Source organism: Bufo gargarizans, chromosome 2 (genome assembly GCF_014858855.1).
Source record: "Bufo gargarizans isolate SCDJY-AF-19 chromosome 2, ASM1485885v1, whole genome shotgun sequence".
NCBI lineage: Eukaryota > Metazoa > Chordata > Amphibia > Anura > Bufonidae > Bufo > Bufo gargarizans.
Genome location: NC_058081.1, coordinates 683,324,578 through 683,333,589, shown reverse-complemented (window position 1 = coordinate 683,333,589; position 9,012 = coordinate 683,324,578).

Sequence of the window (9,012 nt, the reverse complement as noted above, 5' to 3'; positions counted from 1 at the left end):
CTTCCTCTTTCTTTCCTTGGGACAGTGTGGAGATGCTCGGTGACACTGCTGGTGGTGTTCCTACCACAGCCTCTCGTTGCGGGGTGCCAGGTGGCCCTGTCGCTCCAGAGGGGAAGGAGGAGGCTGAGATTTTTTGTATTTTTTCAGGAGTTTACTCCATTGCAGCTTGTGCTTTGCAGTTAAATGCCTGGTCCGGTGGTGCTCAGGTTTAGAACATTTTTGCCTCACTTCAGGCTCTGACTGCACAGCGTGCCAACCACTGTGTCCTGTCATCAGCACGCTGCCTGAAGAACTGCAAAGCCAGGGAACTCCTTGGAGCTGTTTTTGGTGTGCTCGGTCCCTCGGCGCGGAGGGCAGTAGCAGGCATACTGGCTAGGGGATGGCCACTCTGCTTTTTCTCCCTGCTCCCTCTTTTGCTGTGCGGCTGGCGCTGTGTGACCCCAACCTCTTCCTCCGAACTGCACACATCACTCGAATGACGTTGATGCCACAATTAACAGACTGATTAACTCTCCTATTACAGTAAGTTGGATGCAAATGAGGGGTATCTCCCCCCCAAAAAAGGGATTATATCACAGACAGAATTAACAGATTGATTAACTCTCCAATTACAGTAAGACAGATGCAAATACGGAGTTTCGAACCCAAAAAAATGGCTATAGGTCACTCACAGAATTAACAGCCCGATTAAGTCTATTTCTGTGTTACTGGTGCAAAGGAGCTGTAATGCACCGATAAAAAATGCCTACAGGTCACCCACAGAATTACGCCTTATGCACACGACCGTTTATTTTGGTCCGCATCCGAGCCGCAGGATTTGCGGCTCGGATGCGGACCCATTCACTTCAATGGAGCCGCAAAAGTTGCTCCGTTCCGTGGTCCGCCCAAAAAATATAGCCTGTCCTGTTCTTGTCCGTTTGGCGGACAAGAATAGGCAGTTATATTAATGGCTGTCCGCGCCCGTTCCGCTAATTGCAGAACGCACACGGACACCATTCGTGTTTTGCGGATCCGCAATTTGCGGACCGCAAAACACACAACGGTCGTGTGCATGAGGCCTTAATAGATAGATGAAAACCTTAACACTGTTCCTCAGTGCAGCAGCATCCTATCCCTACACTGGTTAGAGCAGAATGGCGGTGTTATACCCCGGAGTGTTATTACTATTCTTGCACATTGCTACTGTCTTTATTTGACATCAATGTATTTTATTCCAGGTCCTCCACAAATGTGCATCTGTAGTCTTTCTATGTAACTGTTATTACATGTAACATGTCTGGTTCATCAGCAGGTGGCAGCGTGTGCGGCAGAGCTATTCTCTAGACAGAATGGAACGCAGCATTCCATTCTCCCCCCTCTGGGAAGAAGTGGGACAGTCCTGCTTCCTACTAGAAGGGAGGGGCAGCAGTTCCAGTCAGTTTGAGTTCTAAGCTACAGTAGCCTATGTCAGCCAGAGGAGCCTAAGCTCTGCTAACCATGGAAGAAGATGTCTGGAAGCCATAGGGGCCAGAGGAATAGTTCTTCGGTTGCCATGAGAGATATCAACAAGAGGAATTGATCTTCGGCTGGAGATAAGTTATTTACTGAATGTCAGGAGGAGAATAATAGCCAAAGGCGCCCCAATCCATGGAAACCGGAACAGACCTAAACTACAGAAGACAGACCAATGCAGATAAAGAAAGCAAAGTGTTAAGCAAGCCTGTCAGTACAGCAGAGAAAGCTGAGTTATTAAGTTTGCCTGCCAGTTTATGCCAAAACCTGCTGGAACCAAGAAAAAGCCTGAACATTGTTTGGATGCAAGTTTACCCAAGTAAAGCTGCTATTGAACTTTATATCAAGGTCTGGACTCAAGTTATTCTACATTCCCTAACTCATCTCCCTTTATTTGCTTCAGAGCCTAAGCCTAGGGTCCCGATGTATCCAGGTAGGAGCACTATGACACATATAGGCCACACCACACCACTCAGTATTTCGATAAACCTGAAACACGATAGGGCCCTGGGGGCAGCACGTTGCAATGCAGAGTTACATAGTGCACCGGCCAATCTCAGCCATGCCAATACTAGGCATGACTCGGATGGCTTCCAAGTGCCCACAGGTTCAAGGCTTGTTGATTAGCTGCACTGCAGACTTTCAACAAGCTTTATTTAAAATCTGAACAACGAAGATGAACACAGACTTAATCGCCAATGTGTGTTTGAGTTCGGGTGACCGGATAACCATAACGTATGGTACGAACCCGAACATTCCGGTCCGGGTTCGCTCATCCCTAGTTTTTGGACGTTTGGTCCCAACAAGCCAAATTCTTTCTATTCCATAATGCTGTGTGTTTATTAACACCATCTGTCCTTGATAAGGATAAGGATACACATGCACTCCCTACAATCTTTCCCAAATTGCAGACATAGAGTAAGGACTGTCCGATGGGGCGTGCACAAGTTCTACCATTTGTAAACAGTGGCGACAGTGGAGAGAACAGGCCACGAAAAAGAAAACGAGTAACCCAAACAGACAACAATAACATCTCTCCCAATACATCAGCATCAGGCAGTGACGTCTTGTCGGGACTAATGATTTGAGACACCATTATCTTCATATTTACAGCTCCTTCCACGGTAACTGGAAATACAACATGCGGTATTGTTCAAACCAAAGATAAGTCCACAAACACTGACCTATACTTTTGTAATGGACGTCCTCCTAAATGAGAAGAAAAACTGCAACATTCGAAGAAAAGAAAAAGCATTGTGGGACAACATGGAAGCTGTTGAATGACTCCTATGATTAAAAAATAAATAATAAAAATACTAAGAATGTCCCTCTGGAAGAAACTGAAAATGCAGAATTCTTACCAATTGTTACTCTAGAGCCACTGAGGAAGGAGCTGGTAGCTCCGAAATGCATATGGTACGATTATAGTAATCCAAAAGATACCCCGGTGTAACCACAGAACAATAAAGGAGTGCAAGATCTGAATGCTTGATAGAAGAATCCGAGATATATCAACTAACAGCGCGCTGCATCGGAGATCAAGCAAACAGCCCGATCACGTGGGACGCAGAACATAGGCGATGCACCGGCTGTGATACGGGGAGTCAGGAGACTCGGCATAGGAGCAAAACACTGCTCGAATAGAAGACAAATATTGACCAATACTTGTTTTTAAATACTTATTCTTATTTTTATGTAAATAGCTACCAATTTATTTTCTATATTTTTTTTTAAATATATTTTTATTGTCTGCATTGATTTTTTTTATACTTGGTATAATAAAATACTAGTTTTTAGTACAGTTCCAAGTGATTGAGTGCCTGTTAACACTTTGAAAGTGAGCATTTAGTCTTACGGTCGGGTAGGACCGTTGTAATTCCTGTTCCAAAAGATTCCTCTCGACAACCGCGTCCGTATCTGTCGTATCTTGATCAAGTCCGTCCTCTCACTAAAAAAAGGATGATAGTAGTTGTGGGATCTCTCACTATCTAAGCCAGAGTAACTCACTCCTGATAAGGTTGGATGATAGAAACTTTGCCAAGGAGTGTGGGACCCAAGGAGCTGCAGAAACATAAGTTCAGACTGAGATATTCACAGTAGTTGCTAAACTCACTCACATATTCCCCTACAGTTTTGTACACTGCACTCTATACTACACCACACAGGAGAGCTGACAGATCCTCTATACTACACCGCACAGGAGAGCCGACAGAGCCTCTATACTACACCACACAGCAGAGCTGACAGATCCTCTATACTACACCACACAGGAGAGCTGACAGATCCTCTATACTAAACCTCACAGGAGAGCTGACAGATCCTCTATACTACACCGCACAGCAGAGCTGACAGATCCTCTATACTACACCACACAGGAGAGCTGACAGATCCTCTATACTACACCACACAGGAGAGCTGACAGATCCTCTATACTACACCACACAGGAGAGCCGACAGATCCTCTATACTACACCGCACAGGAGAGCCGACAGATCCTCTATACTACACCACACAGGAGAGCTGACAGATCCTCTATACTACACCACACAGGAGAGCCGACAGATCCTCTATACTACACCACACAGGAGAGCTGACAGATCCTCTATACTACACCACACAGGAGAGCTGACAGATCCTCTATACTACACCACACAGGAGAGCTGACAGATCCTCTATACTACACCGCACAGGAGAGCTGACAGATCCTCTATACTACACCACACAGGAGAGCTGACAGATCCTCTATACTACACCGCACAGGAGAGCTGACAGATCCTCTATCCTAGACCACACAGGCAGAGCCGACAAGATCCTCTATACTACACCGCACAGGAGAGCTGACAGATCCTCTATACTACACCGCACAGGAGAGCTGACAGATCCTCCTATACTACACCACACAGGAGAGCTGACCAGATCCTCTATACTACAACCCCCACACAGGATGACGGACAGATCCTCTATACTACACCACACAGGGGAGGAGCTGGACAGATACTCTATTACTACACCCACAGGAGAGATGGACAGGATCCTCTATACTACACCACACAGGAGATGCTGACAGATCCTCTATACTACACCACACAGCAGAGAGCTGACAGATCCTCTGTACAACACCTCACAGGGGAGCTAAGGATCCTCTATACTACACCACACAGGAGAGCTACGAGATCCTCTATACTACACCACACAGGAGAGCTGACAGATCCTCTATACTACACCACACAGGAGAGCTGACAGATCCTCTATACTACACCACACAGGAGAGCTGACAGATCCTCTATACTACACCACACAGGAGAGCTGACAGATCCTCTATACTACACCACACAGGAGAGCTGACAGATCCTCTATACTACACCACACAGGAGAGCTGACAGATCCTCTATACTACACCACACAGGAGAGCTGACAGATCCTCTATACTACACCACACAGGAGAGCTGACAGATCCTCTATACTACACCCACAGGAGAGCTGACAGATCCTCTATACTACACCGTCACAGGAGAGCTGACAGATCCTCTATACTACACCACACAGGAGAGCTGACAGATCCTCTATACTACACCACACAGGAGAGCTGACAGATCCTCTATACTACACCACACAGGAGAGCCGACAGATCCTCTATACTACACCACACAGGAGAGCCTGACAGATCCTCTATACTACACCACACAGGAGAGCCGACAGATCCTCTATAAGTACACCACACAGGAGAGCCGACAGATCCTCTATAGTACACCACACAGGAGAGCTGACAGATCCTCTATACTACACCACACAGGAGAGCTGACAGATCCTCTATACTACACCACACAGGAGAGCCGACAGATCCTCTATACTACACCACACAGGGAGCCGACAGATCCTCTATAATACACCACACAGGAGAGCTGACAGATCCTCTATAATACACCCACACAGGAGAGCTGACAGATCCTCTATATACACCACACAGGAGAGCTGACAGATCCTCTATACTACACCGACACAGGAGAGCTGACAGATCCTCTATACTACACCACACAGGAGAGCCGACAGATCCTCTATACTACACCACACAGGAGAGCCTGACAGATCCTCTATACTACACCACACAGGAGAGCTGGACAGATCCTCTATACTACACCCACAGGAGAGCTGACAGATCCTCTATACTACACCACACAGGAGAGCTGACAGATCCTCTATACTACACCCACACAGGAGAGCTGACAGATCCTCTATACTACACCACACAGGAGAGCCTGACAGTCCTCTATACTACACCACACAGGAGAGCGACAGATCCTCTATAATACACCACACAGGAGAGCCGACAGATCCTCTATACTACACCCACAGGAGAGCCGACAGATCCTCTATACTACACCGCACAGGAGAGCTGACAGATCCTCTATACTACACCACACAGGAGAGCTGACAGATCCTCTATACTACACCACACAGGAGAGCTGACAGATCCTCTATACTACACCACACAGGAGAGCTGACAGATCCTCTATACTACACCACACAGGAGAGCCAACAGATCCTCTATACTACACCACACAGGAGAGCTGACAGATCCTCTATACTACACCACACAGGAGAGCTGACAGATCCTCTATACTACACCACACAGGAGAGCTGACAGATCCTCTATACTACACTACACAGGAGAGCTGACAGATCCTCTATACTACACCACACAGGAGAGCCGACAGATCCTCTATACTACACCACACAGGAGAGCTGACAGATCCTCTATACTGCACCACACAGGAGAGCCGTCAGATCCTCTATACTACACCACACAGGAGAGCCGACAGATCCTCTATACTACACCACACAGGAGAGCTGACAGATCCTCTATACTGCACCACACAGGAGAGCTGACAGATCCTCTATACTACACCACACAAGAGAGCTGACAGATCCTCTATACTACACCACACAGGAGAGCTGACAGATCCTCTATACTACACCACACAGGAGAGCTGACAGATCCTCTATACTACACCACACAGGAGAGCTGACAGATCCTCTATACTACACCACACAGGAGAGCTGACAGATCCTCTATACTACACCACACAAGAGAGCTGACAGATCCTCTATACTACACCACACAGAGGAGCCGACAGATCCTCTATACTACACCACACAGGAGAGATGACAGATCCTCTATACTACACCACACAGCAGAGCTGACATATCCTCTATACTACACCACACAGGAGAGCTGACAGATCCTCTATACTACACCACACAGGAGAGCTGACAGATCCTCTATACTATACCAAACAGGAGAGCTGAGAGATCCTCTATACTATACCACACAGGAGAGCTGACAGATCCTCTATACTACACCACACAGGAGAGCTAACAGATTCTCTGTAATACACAACACAGGAGAGCCGACAGATCCTCTATACTACACCACACAGGAGAGCCGACAGATTCTCTATAGCAGGCATGCTCAACCTGCGGCCCTCCAGCTGTTGCAAAACTACAACTTCCAGCATGCCTGAAGAGCCTACAGCTATCAGCCTACAGCAGGGCATTGTGGGAGTTGTAGTCTTACAACAGCTGGAGGGCCGCAGGTTGAGCATGCCTGAGAATGAATATAGACCCCAGACCATTTCCCTTAAATAAACACAGACCCCAGACTAGACCCCATAATAAATACAGACCTCAAAATAAATGACTAGACTCCACAAAATATATACAGACCCCAAAATAAAGACCCCAGACGATTTCCCCAAATAAACACAGAAACCAAATCATACCCCCAAAAAAAACAGACCCCAAAATAAATATAGACCCCCAGACAATGTCCCAAATAAAGACACCAGTCCCCATAATAAATACAGACCCCAAAATAATTACAGACCTCAGACCCCAAAATAATTACAGTCCTCAGAACAGAACAAAAAATAATACAGACCCAAGACCAGACCCACAAATAGATATGGACCCAAACCAAACCCCATAATAAATACACACCCCAACCATAACCCATAATAAATACAGATCCCAAACCAGACCACAAAATAAATACAGACCCCAGAACAGATCCTATAATAATTACAGACCTCAGACCAAACCCCAAAATAATTAAATAACTCAGACCAGACCCCAAAATAAATACAGACCCCAGACCATTTCCTCAAATAAACACAGACCCTAGACCACAGCGCATAATGATAACAGACCACAGACCATACCCCCCAAAAAATATATATCCCTGACCAGACCCACAAAGAAATAAATAGAGCGCATAATAAATACAGATTCCAAATAAATATAGATGCCATACCATTTCCAAAAATAAACACAGACGCTAGACCAAATCCCATAATAAATACATAACCCAGACGAGACCCACAAATAAAAACAGGCCACAGATCCAACCCCAACATAAATATAGACCCTAGACCAGGGATCCTCAACCTGCGACCCTCCAGCTGTTGTAAAACTACAATTCCCAACATTGCCATGCTGTAGGTTGATAGCTGTAGGCTGTCCAGGCATGCTGGGAGTTGTAGTTTTGCAACAGCTGGAGGGCCGCAGGTTGAGCATCCCTGCTCTATAGTACACCACACAGGAGAGCTGACAGATCCTCTATACTACACCACACAGCAGAGCTGACAGATCCTGTATACTACACCACACAGGAGAGCTGACAGATCCTCTATACTACACCACACAGGAGAGCTGACAGATCTTCTATACTACACCACACAGGAGAGCCGACAGATCCTCTATACTACACCGCACAGGAGAGCCGACAGATCCTCTATACTACACCACACAGGAGAGCCGACAGATCCTCTATACTACACCACACAGGAGAGCCGACAGATCCTCTATACTACACCGCACAGGAGAGCTGACAGATCCTCTACACTACACCACACAGGAGAGCTGACAGATCCTCTATACTACACCACACAGGAGAGCTGACAGATCCTCTATACTACACCACACAGGAGAGCTGACAGATCCTCTATACTACACCGCACAGGAGAGCTGACTGATCCTCTATACTACACCGCACAGGAGAGCCGACAGATCCTCTATACTACACCACACAGGAGAGCTGACAGATCCTCTATACTACACCACACAGGAGAGCTGACAGATCCTCTATACTACACCGCACAGGAGAGCTGACAGATCCTCTATGCTACACCACACAGGAGAGCTGACAGATCCTCTACACTACACCGCAAAGGAGAGCTGACAGATCGTCTATACTACACCATACAGGAAAGCTGACAGATCCTCTATACTACACCGCACAGGAGAGCTGACAGATCCTCTATACTACACCGCACAGGAGAGCTGACAGATCCTCTATACTACACCGCACAGGAGAGCTGACAGATCCTCTATACTACACCACACAGGAGAGCCGACAGATCCTCTATACTACACCACACAGGAGAGCCGACAGATCCTCTATACTACACCACACAGGAGAGCTGACAGATCCTCTATCCTATACCGCACAGGAGAGCCGACAGA